The sequence below is a fragment of the Elephas maximus genome, chromosome 7 (genome assembly GCF_024166365.1).
Source record: "Elephas maximus indicus isolate mEleMax1 chromosome 7, mEleMax1 primary haplotype, whole genome shotgun sequence".
NCBI lineage: Eukaryota > Metazoa > Chordata > Mammalia > Proboscidea > Elephantidae > Elephas > Elephas maximus.
Genome location: NC_064825.1, coordinates 55,464,431 through 55,479,836, shown reverse-complemented (window position 1 = coordinate 55,479,836; position 15,406 = coordinate 55,464,431). Strand labels below are relative to the sequence as shown.

The following is a 15,406-nucleotide window of genomic DNA, read 5'->3' as shown; positions in this document are numbered from 1 at the left end:
CACCCAGGCATAAAATCTAGAGAGGTATTCACCACTTTTTAAAGAATGTCACTGAGAGTGAAAAAATTAAAGATCCCAACGATGACCTTAAGAAAAGTTAGTGATTGTTGTATTTGGATGAAAACATTTGAGAACCACTTTATCTCACATGTCTCTTTGCATTCCAGGATTTTTTTTTTTTTTTAATCTCTTCCATCCCTCTTTTTACCTTTTTCCTGTAGTAATACCTGCAGGTGGTTGTTCGTCCTGTCACAACATGACTAGGACCAGCAAAACAACTGTCCACTTGAGATATAGGAGATCTGTCAATGTTCAGAATAAAATGAAGAGTTTGAGCTTGAGGCAGATTTATGTTGGTAAATTCTGCCCTCTTGGGACCTAATTAGCCAAAGTGCTTTTCTTAGCTTGGATATTTTTGAGAAGAATTTTAGAGCCAATCATTGAGGTTAGCATACGTGAGTTAGATCAAAAGTTTAGGAATATTGTAAAAATAATCTTTGGTATGCTATATGAGGAGAGAGGGCATGGTATGGAAATGCTAGATAACTCATTTACAATGGAAATTAAAGAAGGGCTGGGGCAATAGAAGGTTTTTACTTGAGGGAACTTGGGGCACCGAGGATGGAAAAGCAAGGTTCTAGAAAATCATTTAAGAAAAGAGTTTGGAGCAACATTGATATAAGCGATCAATATTTGTTTGCACATAATGGTAAGGAAACTGGAGGGCAGTGGTATCATCTGAGGTGACAAAGGAATATAAGGCATAAAGTGGGATCTTGGGCCCTGGACAAATAGTGGGGGCTGAATTTCTGAATATTCTTGCCTATATCGATAACTACATACAAATTGCTATCTCTTGCTTCAACGCCAATAGTTTAAATTATTTTCATTTCCAATTTCAGTGACCTTAGAGTTTCCATAAGCAAAACAAAAATTGAAATTAGGACCCTTGATTTCCTAAATGAGACTGGAATCCACAAATTAACTGACTAAATGAAAAACATTGGTAAAGAAGTTACAGAGAAACAAACAAAGAGAAGGAAGATTAAAATAAAAGCAAGGGAGAAGCTGGAGGGAGGGGAGATTTTATTGTACAAAAATAGGCTTAGATCCAGTAGAAACTGAGCTTTGGAATGTCAGAAGTCTAGCTTGCAAGTAAATTTCAAAGAAAGAGAAGAAATGTTGAAAACTATTTTGTTAGAGAAAGGAATAGAATGTATGTATATATTCCAAAGACAGTGGCTGGAGCTCTGTTCACTATTATTTTCCAAAACATGGCAAATTGTAAGCCCTCAATTGTTTTTGTATGGCTAAATGCACATGCATGTACACATATGCGGTTTTCATCCATCTTCCACTCTAGACTCCACCAAAAAAACAAATCAAACCCTTTGCTGTCAAGTCAATTCCAACTCATGACAAACCTATAGGAAACAAAGCAGAAATGCCCCACAGGGTTCCAAGGAGCAGCTGGTGTATTCCAACTGCAAACCTTATTATGGTTAGCAGCTATAGCTCTCTGTAGCTCTTAACCACTGCATCACCAGGGCTCCACTCTAGACTCTAGGCCTACAATCATACAGCCAAGGGTAAACAACAGCTATTCAACCTATTAATCTGTTAATGTTTGGATTAAGATGTGACATGCAACCAAAGTATATTTAGGATGCTCGAATCTATCTACTTTTCATAATGATCACTATCATTCTGAGTAAAACTATTGTCAAATTTTCCTGGAAAATTTTTATAGCCTCCTAGTAAGTCCGTTCTATTTCTCCCTTTCATTCTTTGCTTCATTTTGCCATTAAAGATACTAGAGAGAGAGAGAGAGCCCTGGTGGCACAGTGGTTAAGAGCTATGGTGAGCTACGACTGCTAACCAAAAAGTCAGCAGTTCCAATTCACCAGCAGCTCTTTGGAAACCCTGTGAAGCCGTTCTACTTTGTCCCATAGGGTCACTGTGAGTCAAAATCCACTCGAAGGCAACTGTATAAACCAAACCAAACCTGTTACTATCAAGATGTATGTATGTAGGTAGGTAGGTATATATGTACATACATGCATATACGTAAACATATATATATACCAAACCTGTTGCTGACTAGAGGGCAACAGGTATATGTAAACCAAACCTTTTGCTCTCTAGTTGATTCCGACTCATAGCAACCTTATAGGACAGAGTAGAGCCGTGCCATAGGGTTTCCAAGGAGAAGCTGATGCCTCCCTTTTTGGTTAGCAGCCAAGTTCTTAACCACTGCACTGCCAGGGATCCAACACATATATAGGAGTCCTGGTTGCACAAGTGGGTAAAACAATTGACTGCCAGCCAGAAGGCTAACTTTTTGAAACAAGCAGGGACTCTGTGGAAGAAAGTTCTGACAATCTGCTTCTGTAAAGATTTATAGACTTGGAAACCCTATGTGGTCTCTATGAGTCAGAATAACTTGATGGCAGTGGGTTTGGTTTGTTTGGTTTACATATATATATATGCACACATATAGGTATGTATTTTTTTAAACAGCACAAACTTGATCATGTTACTCCTCGGTTTAAAATTTTCTTTTTTCTTCTCTTTTTTTTTGTACTTTAAATGAAGGTTTACAGAACAAACTAACTTTTGATTACACAGTTAGTACACGTATTGTTTTAAGACGTTGGTTAACGACCCCACAACAGGTCAACACTCTCTTTTCAAACTTGGATTCCCTATTACCAGCTGTACTGTATCCCCCTGCCTTCTAGTCCTTGCCCCTGGGCTGATATGCCCCTTTAGTCTCCTTTTGTTTTATGAGCCCTTCACCAAAGTTACCACTTATCTATTGTCTATTTAGTGTTTTTTCATCCCTCACCCCTCCCTTCCCTCGTAACCATCAAATATTGTTTCTTTTTCTGTGTAAACATTTCTTGAGTTTTTATACTAGTGATCTCATACAATATTTGTCATTTTCTGATTGACTATTTCACCCAGCATGCTGCCTTCCCGGTTCATCCATGTTGTGAGATGCTTCACAGATTCATCATTGTTCTTTATCTTTGCATAGTACTTTTTTTTCGTACTCCATTGTGTGTATGTACCATAGTTTGTTTATCCATTCGTCCGTTGATGGGCATCTAGGTTGTTTCCATCTGTTTGCTATTGTGAACAATGCGGCAGTGAATATGGGTGTACATATGCCTATTCCTGTGACAACTCTTATTTCTCTAGGATATATTCCTAGGAGTCAGATTGTTGAATCATATGGTATTTCTATGTCTAGCTTTCTAAGGAAGCACCATATCATTTTCCAAAATGGTTGTATCATTTTCCATTCCCACCAGCAGTGCATAAGTGTTCCAATCTCTCCACAATCTCAGAACGTTTTTTATTTTCTGTTTTTTTGATTTGTACCAGTAATGCTGGGGTAAGATTTTATCTCATTGTGGCTTTGATTTGCATTTCATTAATGGCTAGTGATCTCGAGCCTTTTTTCATGTGTCTATTTGCCGCTTGAATGTCTTCTTTTGTGAAGTGTCTTTCATTTCCATTGGCCATTTTTGTTTTTTTGATTATTTGTCTTTTCCTTGTAGAGTTGTTGGATTTTCCTGTAGATTTTAGAGATTAGAACTTTGTCAGATTTGTAATAGCCAAAAATATTTCCCAATCCGTAGGTTCTGTTTTTACTCTTTTGGTGAAGTCTTTTGATGAGTATAAGTGTTTAATTTTTAGAAGACCCCAGTTATCTAGCTTATCCTCTGGAGTTTGTGTGTTGTTAGTTATGGTTTGTATCCTGTTGATGCTATGTATTAGAGCCTCTAGCATTGATCTTATTTTTTCTTCTATGATCTTGATAGTTTTAGGTTTTATATTTAGGCATTTGATCTATTTTGAATTAGTTTTTGTGTATGCTGTGAGGCATGGGTCCTGTTTCATTTTTTTTTCTGTTTCTTTTTTTTTTCAGGTGGATATCAGTTTTGCCAGCATCATTTGTTAAAAAAAAAACTCTCTTTTCCCCATTTAATGAACTTTGGGTCTTTATCAAAGATCAGGTGATCTTAGGTGGATGGGTTTACATCTGGATACCCAATTCTGTTCCATTGGTCAATGTACCTGTCATTGTACCAGTACCAGGCTATTTTGACTACTATAGCTGTATAGTAGTCCCTGAGGTCAGGGAGAGTGAGTCCTACTTTATTCTTCTTCTTCAATAGTGCTTTACTTATCTGGAACCCATTCCCTTTCCATATAAAGTTAATGATTAGTTTTTCCATCTCTTTAAAGAATATTGTGTTATTTGGGTTGGGATTGCATTGTATTTGTAGATTGCTTTGGTTAGAATTGTCATTTTCACAATGTTCAGTCTACCTATCTGTGAGCATGACCTGTTTTGCCATTTATGTAGATTTCTTGTAGTAGTATTTTGTAGTCTTCTTTGCACAGGTCTTTTACATCCCTGGTTAGATTTATTCCTAAGTATTTTAAATTTTTTAAAGGTTGTTATAAATGGTATTGTTTTCCTGATTTCTTTTTCATCATTCTCTTCATTGGTGTATAGGAATCGTACTGATTTTTGTATGTTTATCTTGTATTGTGCTACTCTGCTGAATCTTTCTATTAGTTCCAGCAGCTTTCTTATGGAGTCTTTTGGGCTTTCTATGTATAGTATCATAATATCCACAAATAGAGACAGTTTTATTTCTTCCTTACAAAATTGGGTGCCCTTTATTTCTTTTCCTTGTCTTATTGCTCTAGCTAGGGCTTCCAGAACAATGTTAAGTAGGAGTGGTGATAAAGGGCATCCTTGTCTTGTTCCTGTTCTCTAGAGGAACGTTTTTAGACTGTCTCCATTGAGGATGATGTTGGCTGTTGGTTTTGTATGGATGCCCCTTATTATGTTCAGGAATTTCTCTTCCATACCTATTTTATGGAAAGTTTTTATTAGGAATGGGTGTTGAATTTTGTCGAATGCCTTTTCTGAGTTGATTGAGTTGGTCATGTGGTTATTTTATTTTATTCATGCAGTAAAAATTTTTACATTAATTGATTTTCTGATGTTGAACCATCCTTGCATACCTGGTATGAGTGCTACTTGGTGGTGTTGTATTATTTTTTTGATATGATGCTAAATTCTATTGGCTAGTTTTTTGCTGAGACTTTTTCATCTATATTCAGGAGAGATATTGGGCTGTAATTTTCTTTCTTTCTTTTTTTTTTTTGTGGTGTCTTTGCCTGGTTTTGGTATCAGGGTTATGCTGGCTTCATAGAATTAATCTGAAAGTATCCCTTTCTTTTCTATGTTCTGAAATAGTTTGAGTAGTACTGGTATAAGCTCTTGTTTGAATGTTTGGTAGAATACTTCAGTGAAGCCATCTGAGCCAGGACTTTTTTTTTTTGTTGTTGGGAGTTTGTTACCTTTTCAATCTTTTCTCTTGTGGGTCTGTTCAGATTTTCATCTTAATTTTGTGTTAATTTGGATAGGTGATGTGTTTCTAGCAATTTGTTCGTTTCCTTTAGGTTTCCAAGTTTGTTGGAGGTCTGTTTAAAATTTTCAGTCTTTTCTTGCTCTTAGGATAAAATTGAGACTCCTTAAGAGAACCTACCAACCTATACATGCCTTCTTTTCCAGGCTTACTCCAAACTACCCACCTTCACTCTCTGTGCTCCAGCCCATGGTGTGGAGTTCCTGCAGTTCATTCAATTTATTATACCTCATCATGTCTTAAGGCCCTCTATGTTCATGTACTCTGCTCTCTTTCCCTATAATTTCACAACACTCATTTCCTGACCACTGATTCTTTCCTCAGCTAGTTCACTCTCATTCATCGCTCAAATAAATACTACTTGTAAGGAAGCTTCCTTGATTCCCCAGACCAGATCAAAACCCCCTGCCATGTGCCTTTATAGAAACCTATGTTTCTCCTTCATAATGCTTACTATCAGGTGTAATTGTGCATTTGAGCATGACTTAAGTTCTGTCACCTCCACTATAATATAAGCTCCCTGAGGTAAGGATTGTGTCTCTTTTGTTCTCCTGTTTTCAGAATCTAACAGCCTGGCATATTTTACTCATTTAATAAGTATTTGTGCATAAATACAGTATTTTTACCCAAGATGGGTAATGTTCACCTTCTGAGTTTGTTTGCCAACCACTCCCTCTCCCTATGAGGTATTTTCAGAAGCACTTCTACGTCATTTTTTTTTTTTACGTGTTGGTCAGGGAAGGGAGTGGCTGGCAAACAAATGTAGAAGGTGTGAGTTATTTGCATAAAATATTATATATGAATAAGCTGCATATCTTTTCTTTTTCAGCTAGAATTTAATGGAGTGTTCCTGAGGATTTAGTTCAACTGTTTTTACTGAACAATTTGAGTTCCACTGGTAGATCACTCTTAAGTTCTAACTCCTTAGACCTTATTTCTCAACATGTAAATAACTGATACTTGTCAGAAAATATATTATAATTAAATTCCATGGCTCATGGTAGCTTCAAATAAGTAAAACAAACAAAACCTCTCAGAGTCCAGAATTATGAAAACCCATCACATTGGCCATAGTTTCAAAGTTATACATTTCCCTGAGGGATCCCTTTCTGTTTAGTCTGAGAGAAGTCTCTCCTTACTGTCGTTGTCCTTGTTTCCTTTTATTTTAAACAAAGATCCTTAAAGTAGTCTTATGATTTTAATTCAAAAACTTTAATGATATCCATCATCTGAATCAAGACAAAATATCAAACTAGTCATTGAATTGATTCCAACACATAGCAACCTTATAGGACAGAATAGAACTGCTCTGTAGGGTTTCCAAGGAGCAGCTGGTGTATTAGAACTGCTGAACTTTTGGTTATATATGACAAGTGAACCAAACCACCTATGGCTCTGTTAATTCCTTCGGAAAGCACTCATTAAACATGTATGCAGATGGTGCTCTGAGAGATGCTATGGATAAAAGCAAAGAAGGGAGAGTCCTTAAACAGGTATTCAGAACACTGGTGATGGTTTGAATCTAGCCTATACCCCTTCATCAATATTTAACCTCTCTGAGGCAAAGTACTTCATCTGTAAAATCAGAATAACACCTACTCCAGTGATTATTATGACAATTATATAATTCAAATTATATAGAATCTGGCATATAATAAAAAACTTGTTCTAGTTATAATTCATACTGTTAATTAATGTTTATTAAGGGCATACAGTATGGCAAGCTCTATTCTAAATGACTTGCATATTTGCATGCTTTCACTTGTTTAATTATTATAACTCTATGGGGTACATTCTAGTATGCAGATTTTATTGATGTTGAAAATAAAGCCCAGAGAATTTCAGACACTTGCTCACATTCCCACAGATAGTAAAGGACAGGTAAGAATAATGAATCTAGGCATTCTGACTCTGGAGCTGGCACATTTATCTCTAATTACACTAAATTTAATTGGAAAAATACAACTGCTAAGAGTTAACTACAAGATTACATGATATTTCTTTTTGCAATAGAGTTAGGGAGAGTGCTTTGTTAGTAAGAGTCATGGAAATAATCAAATATTTTGGAGACAGCAAGGGAGGTTAAATATAAACTGTATCTTAAATAATAAGTTATTAATTAAGACAGAGAATAGAATAGGACAGAGAAGGGCATCCTAAGCAAAGACAGGAAGATTTGAAGAGGTCTATTGTAGGCATGAAGGTGTGAGTTAATGGATAGGAAAAAGTATGCAAGGTATAAATAAGAAAGGAAAGAGAAGAAGCAGAAAAGGTGATTCATAAAGCCTTGTTTCACCATCTGGAGCTTTTGTGAGCCTGACACAATCTTTTTTTTTTTTCTTCCATTTTTAGAAATTTCTATCATCTCAATGTAGAGCATTCACTGGGTGTTGTAGTTAAAAAGCTCATGCTTTGAAAACTGCAGTGGAATCTGTAATCAGGGGCAATAGTGTGTTGTCAGCTAGGAAGTAATGTAAGAAAAGGAGAAGAAACACATGAGAAACTCGAAAATATTGTAGAGGTAGTACTTTTGGGAGATAAATAGAGTCTAATGAACAGGAATGGACAGTTTTTTTTTTTTTTTTTTAACGAACAGGAGTGGACAGAAGAAGTCCTAACATGTAGCTTTGGGAAACTCCTAGAATGGACAGAGGGCAAATAGTGAAAGGGCATAAAACAAAAATATTGCTTCACAAATAAAGACAACTTCAGTGAAATTCAACACGTATGTATCAAGTTCCTCCTGAGTAATTTTGTGCAAGTTAAAGATAGAAGGAGTTATAATTTTGAAGGAGATAGCTTTCAGTTTTGTATTTTCCAGTGAAAATATATATCTTCTTTATAACGATTTCATTCTCAATATTACAAATACCATAATTAACAAATAATTTAAATTGAATTATTTGTAATGATAGGTTTCTACCTTTAACAAGGGCATTTAAAAACTGAAGACCAGTATATTTGAATCAATCTTCCAAGTATGTAGCCTCCAATATAAAGTTAAATTTGTAATGGTGGTTTAAAGAGGGATTATGCTAGTTCAGGGAGAAGGATAATAGCAAGTACCAAGTTCTTTGTGGAGAAAAAACGTTTTATGGACAATACAGTATTTAAGAAATTATGGTTTTTATTATCACAGTGTTGAAGTTTTCCATATTCTGTTTGACACTCATCCTGTATGTCAGGTCTTGTGAATGCAGCATGTATTTATTTGATGTCTTCAGAGGACATCGTTGTTGTTGTGCCATAGAGTCGATTCCAACTCGTAGTAACCCTATAGGACAGAGGAGAACTGCCTTATAGTGTATCCAAAGCTGTAATCTTTATGGGAGCAGATCGCCATGTCTTTTCTCTCACAGAATGGCTGGTGGGTTTGAACAGCTGACGTTTTGGTTATCAGCTGAACACTTAACCATTAATCATGTTGTGTTGCTCTTCTGTAGCATATTGACAATAATTATTAATTTTTAAGTTGCTGATACCACATGGGAAAAATTTTAGAGATTCTCATGGGTTTGTTCCCTTTTCAGATGATTTTTTAGGTGAAAATATACTTCTACACCCAAGTTACACTACAGTAGATCACTAACTACAAGGGGTAGAAGGGAATCCCTTTTCTATTCAGCAAGTAGTAAGTTCCCTAAACCTAAGTGTAAAGGTTGTCTGATTATGGTAAAATTGTTTATAGAGATGATACACAAAAAGTGCTACCCCTGCTAGTTTCATTAGAATTTTGGAATTTCTATTATGTGGGGTCATGCTACACCCATTAAAATCTTACAAAATATCTGATTTCAGTGGGAGAAATATTAATGTAGATTATGAGTAAATGACCAGTTATTTGCATTCTTCCCTTCCTAGGTTACCAGCTCTTCTGATATCACCGGAGCAAACAATTTCACCATGATCAGGCGACATTTACCCTTAAAGAACTAAGTATATGATCTCAAATTTTAAACAATAGGATTTAGAAAAGGGGGTACCAAAAGGTACATATTGGCAATGAAGATATGGATTTGGGGAGCCACATTGTGGCCAAAGCGGTGGGTGAGGAAGGTAAAAACAGCTGTGGAGTAGAAAACAAGAATGACACAGACATGAGAGCCACATGTGCCCAGGGCTTTAAAGCTGGCTTCCCAGGATGGGAGATGAAAGACTGCACGGAGGATTAGAACATAAGAGACAGCAATGAAAAAGCCATCACAGGAACCAATGATAGAGGCCACACTGAGGCTGTAACACTTGGTAGCTCCCGTGTCCACACATGCCAGCTTCACCACAACCATGAACTCACAGTAAGCATGGGCAATGATTTTCGTCCTACAATAGGTCAACTGCCTGAGCAGGATGAGGTGTGGAAAAAAGAAGGCCACCCTCCAGAGGACCACAGCAGCTCCCATTTTAGCAATGTGAGTATGAGTGAGAATGGTGGCATGATGCAGCGGGTCACAGATGGCCACATAACAGCCAATTGCCATGGTCAGGAAGAAGCCCGATTCCATGGCAGTAAAGCTGTGGATGAAGAACATTTGGTCCAGGCAAGCATCAAAGGTGATGTCATGGGCTCTGAGCCAGAAAAGAGAGCATGTGGGGCAGTGTAGATGTGGAGAGGACCAGGTCAGTGACGGACAGCATGCACAGAGAGACATCGGCTAGTGGAGGTTTTGCTCTGCCTTCACCACAGCCAAGATGGTCACATTCCCCATCACAGCCACCACATACATGGAGCAGAAGGGAATTCCAATCCAGACATGGGGGCGCTCTAGTTCTGGGATTCCCAACACCAAAAAAGTCACACGAGAGGGAAGAGAAGAGTTCAGAGGTAGCATTAAGGTTTTTTTCCCCCTTTGTTTTCTATCTGTACTTCCAAAGGTAGTTAGTATGCCAAGATGGTTGCATTTGGGTTCTGAAAAACAGAGATTTTGTTCATGAGGACTCTTAATGTTCTGTTACTAAAAAAAAAAAAAAGCATAGTATGGATGTTTAAATTCACTGAAATCTAGTTATTAAAACCAGTAGCATATCGAATTACTGTGTTCAGAAGTACAAAACGATCATGTGTGTATCTTACATATTATCATAGGGACCATATCAGTCACCTTGCTCATTCATTGCCAATAAAAGGATCTTTTCAGTAGTCACATTTGTACTTATTCAACAAATATTTATTGAGCAGTTACTATGTAACAATAGTTTAAGTACTGGTAATAAATAAATGAACAGATTAGATAGTCTTCCCATGGAGTTTGCCCTCAACAAGAAAAAAAAATAGAACATCATAATATGATTAATCATGATTGGAGTTGTACACATCAGATTGGGTGATAAGAATGTCACATTTAAACTGATACTTTAATAATGGGACTTAAAATATTAAAAGTCTGGGATATAGTTCCTAGAAATGAAAAAAAAAAGCAAGAAAAATTTCTATCAACTAGTAACCAACAGACCAGAAAGTGCGTGTTTCTGGAAATTATTATGCAAGAGAATGGTAAAAGATGAGGTCAATTTTTCAAATTATCAGTTTCTTTGTGTCTTCACTTTTTCCTCTGCCCAATTTACAGAAATGCCCATTACATCCACAATTTTCTGGAGGATTTCACATACTTCCCTGATTCATTTTCTTCTATCTGAATTTTCTGACAAACACCTAGTTTTGCATCAATTATAAGGTTGTGAAATTTGTTATAGACAATACTCTCACAGTTTTCCATATTTTTCATGTACATCACATTGTAAGTCCTCCATACTGTCATTTATTGCATAGTATTTTTTTTTCCTTTTTCCTTCTCCCAAATGTTAGTTGTATAGCTAACATAATCTCCGTTTTATCACAAGTACCTGATTGGATGTTGAATGTGATACCTGCATAGTAAATACTGACACCATGGTTGTATGACTTCTGATAAACTGAAGCTTAAAGAGAATACGTCCTTCAGGTTCTCCAAGATTAGTGATGCAGAAAATCACTCCACAAAGCAAAGAAGTGCATCCCAAAGGTTTGAAATTCTTTTAATGAGTTTCTTTCACATCAGTGATAACCAGACACTACTTTGCATGGAACAAGGCTTTTGGAGTACCTCTCCTTTGAACTCTTAGTCAATGTTTCAGTATTTGAGTGAATTTTTCATTACCGGAATTTATCGAGCAGAATCCTTGTGAGTCATCCACAGAGGTTTAGAAAAGACCCAGACTTTAGGTAGAAGATTGCATAGTCTACATTCTAAATGACTTAGAAATAATGTTTTCTGTTTCTTAACTTAAAAGGAAGAAAGATAAAATCTAGGCAAGCAATAAACGCTAGCAAGTGACCATCTAGGATGCATCAGTTGGTCTGAACCCACCTAGACCAAAGGAGAATGAAGAACACCAAGGACACAAGGTAATTATGAGCCGAGTAGACAAAGGGCCACATAAATCAGAGACTACATCAGCCTGAGACCAGAAGAACTAGATGGTGCCTAGCTACAACCGATGACTGCCCTGACAGGGAACACAACAGAGAACCCCTTGAGGAATCAAAAGAGCAGTGGGCTGCAGACCCCAAATTCTCATAAAAAGGCCAGACTTAATGGTCTGGCTGAGACTAGAAGGACCCTGGTGGTCATGATCCCCAGGCCTTCTGTTAGCCCAAGATAGGAACCATTCCCAAGGCCAAGTCTTCAAACAGGGATTGGACTGGACAATGGATAGAAAATGATACTGGTGAAGAATGGTCTGCTTGGATCAAGTAGGCACTTGAGACTATGTTGTCATCTCCTGTCTGGAGGGGAGATAAGAGGGCAGAGGGGATCAGAAACCAGCCAAATCGACAGAAAAAGAGAGAGTGGAGGGAAGGAGTGTGCTATCTCCTTAGGGGGAGAGCAATTAGAAGTATATAGTAAGGTATATCACATGTACCTGATTGAATGTTGAATATGATACCTGCGTAGTAAATACTGACACCATGGTTTTATGACTTCTGATAAACTGAAGCTTAAAGAGAATATGTTCTTCAGGTTCTCCAAGATTAGTTATACAGAAAATCACTCCACAAAGCAAAGAAGTACATCCCAAAGGTTTGAAATTCTTTTAATGAGTTGTTTTCACATTAGTGATAACCAGACACTACTTTGCATGGTATAGTGGTTAAGTGCTACGGCTGCTAACCAAAGGGTCCGCAGTTCGAATCTGCCAGGTGCTCCTTGGAAACTCAATGGGGCAGTCCTACTCTGTCCTGTAGGGTCGCTATGAGTCGGAATTGACTCAACGGCACTAGGTTTTTTAGGTTTAGCAAGTTATATATAAATTTTTGTATGAGAGATTGACTTGATTCGTAAACTTTCACTTAATGCACAATAAAAAAGTTAATTAATTTAAAAAAAATCTAGGCAAGCAAGCCTTAGAAGTCACATATGAAATTTGAACAACTAATATTTTATCTGTTTGCAAGCAGTAAGAGAGTGATATATATTGGAAAGGCTTTGCATATGGATGATGTTGAGGTCCTTGGAGTGGTTTGTGAAATGGGATTGTTTTCTATACCTCCCAGTTCTCATTACCACTCGGCATATGTGACTAATCTGAAAGATAATTTATGAAGTCCCTTTTTTTTCCTATTCTTTTTTTCTTTCTATCATGTACCTTTAAATAGGTACATACTATGTTTCTTTTAGGTCCCTGAGTGGTGCAAATGGTTTGTGCTCTGCTGGTAATAAAGAGTTGAGGTTCGAATCCACCAGCAACACTGTCAAAGAAAAAGCCTGGTAATGTGCTTCCATAAAGATTATAGCCAAGAAAACCCTATGGAGCAGTTCTACTCTGTAACACATGAGGTTGCCATGAGTTGGAATTACCTGGACTGGAAAAGATAACAACATCAACACCTGTCCTTTAAACCAACAGATACATAATGTTAAGGATAATACATTCCTTAAACTTAACCCCACTCACTACATTTCCATCCTCAAAATTGCAGATTGAGATCATTTCACTGTGGAGATAGACCCTTACAGTTCTCCTTCATTGGTGCATCCAGAAACCCACATTAACACTTGCCGAGCAGCTCATGTACTGGACTTGTAAAATTGACTAGCAATGGCTGTAATGTCAGTTACAAATGGAGATTTCTTTATACTTATCCCACAGTTCAATGGAGAGCTGAGCCTCCGTGGCAGAGATGCCCTGGGAAAAAGTGGATGAATGCAGAGGAAGGGAGGGGAAGGCTTAAAAAAGAAAAGACTTTTTGTTGTTGTTGTTAGTTGCCATGGAATTGATCCAGACTCATGGGAACCCCATGTGTGCAGAGTAGAACTGCATCATAGGGTTTTCAAGGCTGTGACCTTTCAGAAGCAGATTACCAGGCCTTAGTTAAGTCACTACAAATTCTTAGGTTATAGAAAAACCATCTGTTTTCAAACATCTTCCATCAAGGCAGTGGCATTGGGTAGTGCTACCAATGGTTCTCGAAGAGAATCTGCTTTCCATATGTCAAACATATCCTTATCAATAATGTGTGCTTATAAGAACTTATACAGAGTTATCCTTACATGTGTGAGCCAGAATCATATCAACATACTATGTTCTACAAACATCATTAACTGAGAAAATATTTTCTAGGCTATAACATTTATTAGACATTGGGTTTCAGAGAAAAAACCTTGAAAAATGCAGATATGGTGTTTCCCAGGGTTTTACTTATAAAACAGACTTTAAAAGAGTAATTTATAAGGCAAAAAATTACCCTGCAGTGGGGGAGTGGGTTCTACAGAAATGATAGTAGGAGACCAAGTTATGTTTAATGAGTCAGGGTAAGCTTCCCTCAGTAAAGGGCACTTTTACTGGTATGCAAAGAATATATGCCATTAAATAAACATACAATGGAGTCTCTGGGTGGCACAGTTAAATGCTAGGCTACTAGCCAAAAGGTTGGTGGATCCAACCCACACAAGGACACCGTGCTTCCCTGGTGATCACCAGGCCTGGTGATCTGCTTCGAAAAGGTCACAACCTTGAAAATCCCAAGGAACATTCCAACTCATAGCCAAAAATTTGACAGTACAAACCCACCCAGAGGTACTTTGGAAGACAGGCCTGGCTATCTGCTTCTGAAAATTCACAGCCTTGAAAACCCTATGGAGCAGTTCTACTCTGCACACGTAAGTGGAATCGGCTTAACAGCAACTAACAACACTACCACCAAAGGAAAATAACGTAAATTAAGTTTCATCAGGAAGCACAATCATGACATAATGAATGAAAATCTAGTGTGATTGGGATTCAAAGTATGAAGTTCTATGATTAAACAAGGGTTCCCGCAATTACAGAAGTAATCACATAATCCAAGAGATTTTTATAACTCAGTGTCTAAACCCATGGATGCCACAAATTAGGTGCTCAATAAATATATGTTGACACATAAATGCAATGCAGAGCATTGCAAGAACAGAATTCAAAGATGTACATATATACTTATTTCCCAAATATTGTTTTTGAACCAACACACATGATAGAATCTCTGTGATATCATCCTCTCAAGAATACTAACCTGTATTGAGTCTGGAAGTCATGAGGTATCCATGTTTTTATGTTTCTTCAATAAATTAATACAATATGAAACATGGTCACAAAAAGAGATAACCCTCACTTCTATGATATCCTTACAAAACAATTTTGTCTCCTAAAATCTAGTTTTTTCACCATTCCAACCATGAAGACTGCGGAATTTTTATTCCCTCTCCTCAAAAGTTTTTATCTCCTTCATTTAATCCAGGTAATTTGGAAAATAAGAAGGTGGTGTGTAGAGAAGACAATTTGTCTCATGTTTTCTAAGTTTTACTTGGATCACTCAGGCTAGTCTTTTTCTCTCCATCCCTCACTACTGTCATAACAACCGTAATTAGCTCATAGAAGAAATTGATTGAGAGCCAAGAGGCAACCCAAATATGTGCTGTTTTACATATGAGCGTCAA

The 15,406-nt window shown here is 37.1% G+C and overlaps 1 pseudogene; it reads right to left on the bottom strand.

The window, feature by feature from the left end:
• Positions 1-9,409: 9,409 nt before the first annotated feature.
• Positions 9,410-10,285, bottom strand: LOC126079942 (olfactory receptor 52D1-like; annotated as a pseudogene).
• Positions 10,286-15,406: the final 5,121 nt, after the last annotated feature.